A 5,304-nucleotide genomic window follows, 5' to 3' on the forward strand; every position below is an offset into this window, starting at 1 on the left:
TAATAAATTGTTGGAAAAAACACGGCCGAAAGATGGAAGGTCAGTGGGGTGATAGCAAAATCAGAATCGTTTTGGAGTTTTTGAGATTCAAGATTTTTGGGAGTTGAGTGAATAAAAACCGGATAAAAACCAAATTCAAATATAAAATATAAGTGGATATTCAATCGGTTGATAAATAAACCAAATTATAATCATATTAATTTAACCGGATATTTAAAATGGATTTGGATCCGGTTTTGAATTTCGGTCTCATAACCGAATGTTTTAGACAACCTTAGTTGTGGGGTTTAGGATTTTTATTTTTAAAGTGAATTTTAAAATTAAAATATGTTAAAATAAAATAGAATTAAAATGTTTTTTATAAAATTTTAAAATAGTATTTTTTAAATTTAATTAAAAATTTAGATTTTATAATTTCTTAAATTAATATATCACTATTTAGAAGCATAAATATCACTTTAATAATTATTGACCACCACCCGTTATTACCGATAAATGGTGGATCCAAGACCTTTTCTTAGAATGCAAATTATTCGAGTACTATTAATAATTATATATATATATATATAATTTAAATATCAAATAAAAAATCTCACTTTTTTTATTAGTGAATAATATTTGCCTTCTATTTTTTAATATTTATCAATGAAGAATTTATTATATTTTTTTATATATCAATCACAAATATTTATATATGATTTTTTATACTTATGATTGTCAAATATTTGTCTCATGTTTTTTAAATATTTATTAATAACAAATATTTGTCTCGTGTTTTTTATATGTATTATTAATATTTGTCTCGTATTTCTTTTATATATTTCTCATAGACAAATATGTGTCTGTCTTTTTTTATGCATCACCAGTGTATTTTTATATTTATCAATGACAAATATTTATTTTATATATTTTTGTGTGTGCTTTTAATATTTGATATCAAAGAGTTCAATTTCCATTTGTATTTCTTATAGTTGTTTTTTTTTATTGATTTTTTGGTAGTTATTTTTTTATAAGATAATTAATTTTTTATTATAAAAGTAGGCAACGGCTAAAAATTCGTGGCTAGAAACGAAAACAGACAACAGTTTTTTTAAGTGTTGTTTATAACATACATACAAATACACTTTTTTAGTTGTCAAAATAAAACCGTTGCATATTCGTTTTTAAGGTACGAGTTAAAAAGTGTGGTTGATTTAGACAACACTATTGTCTGTGAAGATTTTAAAGCAACATATTATAAATATGGTCTTAGTATAAAAATGTTGCCTATACCATGTTTAAACCATTATACATAATTGTGGGATAAAAAAAAATATTGGCCAAACAAAAATTCTTTTTTGCTACAACCTAATTTCCCAAATAATATTTCTCCAAATTACTTCAGTTTCCTAAAAACCCTTAACCATTAACCCTACATGAACCATAAACTGTGAACCAGCCTATCTTTCGCATGAACCACAACCCTTCTTCCTCCTTGTTGCTCGACGCTGCCGAATGACGCCTTCCCCACACCAAAATCGTGCATTTCGTTCTCTCCAGTGGTTTCATCCTTGTTTCTTGATGCTGTTGAACGACGTCTCTCGCCGATGCTTGCATGATGCCTCACTTGTCGTCTCTTTAGAGACGCCTCTCGTCATCGTCATTTAACATTTTCTCGTTGTCGTTTCTTTACAGAAGGTCGTATATCAGCCTCTCGTTGTCGTCTCTTTGCATATCGCAACGCTCAATCTCCCCAGAAGGTCGTGTCTGCCTTAACCCACACTAGAAGATCGCGCACATGTAAGAATATGCTTTATCCATCTTTTTTATGCTTTGATTTGTGTTTGGATGTAAGAATTCACTAGAAGGTCTTGCCAATATGTTTTGCCCTCTGTTTTATCCATAATATGATTACCCCTTTACTTTAAATTATTTTTCTATTTTCTAGTTTTTTTGTATACAATTTTCATTTTATGTTTAGATTATAAACCTTTTTTTTTTTTGCCTTGTTGGACTTATTAGGTGGAATTGTTATCCGTTTTCATTTAGTTTTTTTTGTTGCCTTGTTAGACTGATTTGAAAAAGTGTAACGCCCCGAATTTTGGTCCAAGACATTACTTAAAAATATTTATTTTCTTTCAAAAACGATATTTTTTTTTTTATTTAAGGTAGTTCATCATATCATCAATAAAATTTCTCTAGTAAATAGTTTGATTTCATTTTAAGAAATAACACAATGCAATTTATCGAATATTATTATTATTATTTTTGCAAAGACAATTTACTAATTGTAGAAAGTGTTCACTTAAAAATAGAATAATTAAAGTTTTTTCTAGCGGAAGGTCCCCACCTCCTCATTTCTATTTAAAATCGACGATGAAAAGTAAATAAACTTAAAAATTGTACCACATCGGTCTTATCACTACAAACATTATTATTTTATTAAAGTACCCCTTTTTCCATGCGCGTGGCCCAAACAAACGTCATTCATGCAACTCTTCGAGATCGTTAGTACCTAAATGTTGGTGTAAGGGATCAGTTCATCCCATGACAAAATTAAACCAAATAATAAGTTAACAACCATAAAATATAAATATAAAATCTTTTTGTAATAAAAGATTTAGAGAAATTGAATATTTTTTTTTTTTAATTTGCAAGGTGTATCAAAAGTTATAAAATGTATCTAAATAACTCAAGTAGTAACTCACCTAAGAACAAATAATTATATAAAATAAAAATGACAATAAAATGTATGCAAGTTATGCATGCTCCTAAACATATATGATCCGGATATAGCCAGCCATTAAGGCGTCCACGCAGAAGTCACCCATACCAATGAAGAAAATTAAACCAGCCACTAAGGCGTCCACAAAGATGCATATGGTATGTCATGACAATGATAATGATATTCGAAATGTACAAATCACTAGCCACTTAGGCAACCACAAAGAAAGAAAATCATAACACAAATAACCAGCCACTTAGGCAACCACAAAGAAATCTATTCAAACCATAGATCACCAACCACTTAGGCAACCACAAAGACAAATTATTCCAAATTAATTTTTTTTAATTACATAAAACATCAAATTTACATTATCATGGATGTTCATAGTTAGAACTCAATAACTTCAACACATAAATGTGAACAAATATCTCAAAATCACCACTTTCATTTTAATAATCCATAAGATTCGATTTGGCTACGTGTTATTGATAAAATTTAAAACTCATATCACCAAGAATACAATAACAACATAAATTTCATTCCTTTTACTATAAAGTTTTCCGCATTCTAAAAATGGGATATTCATTAATGCATTCAATAATCAATTTTCTCATATTGTTAAAATTAAAAAAAATATAAAATTCTCATCAATTTTCTCAAGACACATATATTGTTCATAAAAGTCAAGTTTTAAATTTAAAATACTCAAAAGTCAAGACTTAAAATCAAATACATCATAATAAACATGTTAATAATTATATCATTATAAAAATTATAACTTTATAATTAAGTACTCTAAAACATGTAAGACATTAAACATTTTCACTACAAACATATTGATCAAGATATGATAATAAAAATATAACTCTATAATTAATTTCATAAAGATGGAAATATTACTCAAAAGAAACAATCAAAGCATTATAGTTAATTTCTTTACGATGAAAATAAAATTGACCTTTTTCTTTTAAGACATCCAGACATCATATCAATATCTTACGAATTGCTAATTTAATATCTAGCCTAAATCTGCATGGGGGAAAATCCCTTACCTCAAGTGTTTTCCTTTTATGTGACACTATAAAGCCCTCGAAAATCTCACCAAGATGAATAAACAAAAGTTTATAACTTCGATTAGAATGGGAGGGAATGTAAGGATGATTGTTTGAGTGGCTTAGAAAATATTTGAGATAAATGTAATGTTGGTAATGACGTGTGAGTGATTATGACTTATTTTTCTCTACTGCAAGTTTAATCGTGTCCTAAAAAGGAGAGGTGTATGTGACTTATAAATGAGGCATGGAGCTGGTCAGAGAGAATGGATAATTCTCTTCATTGAGTTTAATTGCACACATGAATAAGGAATTAAATTGGAATAATGCCATTCAATGACCAACCGTTGAGAAATAATTGGCATTCATGTATTTATTCTTGCTAGTTACACATTTGAATTGACACAATATAAACTAAATTTTATTAAAATAAAATATAGTTATAAAAAATAGGAGGGTGGATGATTCAATTTTGACTTAGTCAAAATTGGTTTGGTCATTGTTCACTCTAAGACAGATATTTCTACGAGTTTTAATTAGTTAATAATAAAAATCTCAATAATGAATTATTTAATATAAAAATATTTCATCAAATAATTAAACATCCAAAGAATAATTATGTCACACTAAATTAATAAAAAAGAATAAACAAAACTAAGGATTTTAAATTAATTAATTAAAAAAGGTATCACAAAGAGCATCTGAAAAATTGAGAATAGTAGGAATGTGTCTTTGAAATCATGTTTCTTGCTCTGTTATCTCTCCCACAATGACATATGCTTGGCAATATCTAAACACAAAATTAGATAATAAGCCGACAACTATAGAAGCCGACAACTATGGAAGCCGACAATTATTCATAAAAGATACTAAAATAAAACAAACTGTGACTAAGCTAAAGCTTATAAAATAGGATGAAAACCAGAGAATCTCAAAATTCCATTTAGCAGTAGCATCCATTTAGCAGTAAAATTCTATTTAGCAGTAGCATCCATTTAGCTAAAGCTTACAAGTTGGTCAAATTTTGAATATGAGGATTACATATTTCTACCAGAATCAAGACCAGGGAATCTCAAAATTCCATTTAGCAGTAGCATCCCAGTGATCGATCTCAGTGAATTAAACAAGGGTGATAGAACCAATATAATTCCATTTAGAAATCATGTTTCGTAGAGCCCATATTGTTTTTCCCTTATTTTAGAAGGCTTTATTTGCAACGTGTTTTTCCCATATTATTCATTGCTGCAGCCATTTGATCGTCCCTGTTGATGTTGACTCTTGCAGCGTCGTTCCTTCTTGGAGGCATTGTTTCCTATAAAACCAACATCAAGAAGAAATCTTAACACCTCTTAGAAGAATTCCAAAAGACAGCTTTCGACTTCATCAACACATAACAAATTACACAAGACATGACAACTCAAACAACTTACCTCGACGCATGATCAGATAACGACTCCTAACCTACAGGTCAACCTACAATCTAACCAAAGCTCTGATACCACAATGTAACACCCCGATTTTTAACAGCGTGAATGTATTTTTTTT

Source organism: Cicer arietinum, chromosome 5, assembly GCF_000331145.2.
Source record: "Cicer arietinum cultivar CDC Frontier isolate Library 1 chromosome 5, Cicar.CDCFrontier_v2.0, whole genome shotgun sequence".
NCBI classification, from domain to species: Eukaryota; Viridiplantae; Streptophyta; class Magnoliopsida; order Fabales; family Fabaceae; genus Cicer; species Cicer arietinum.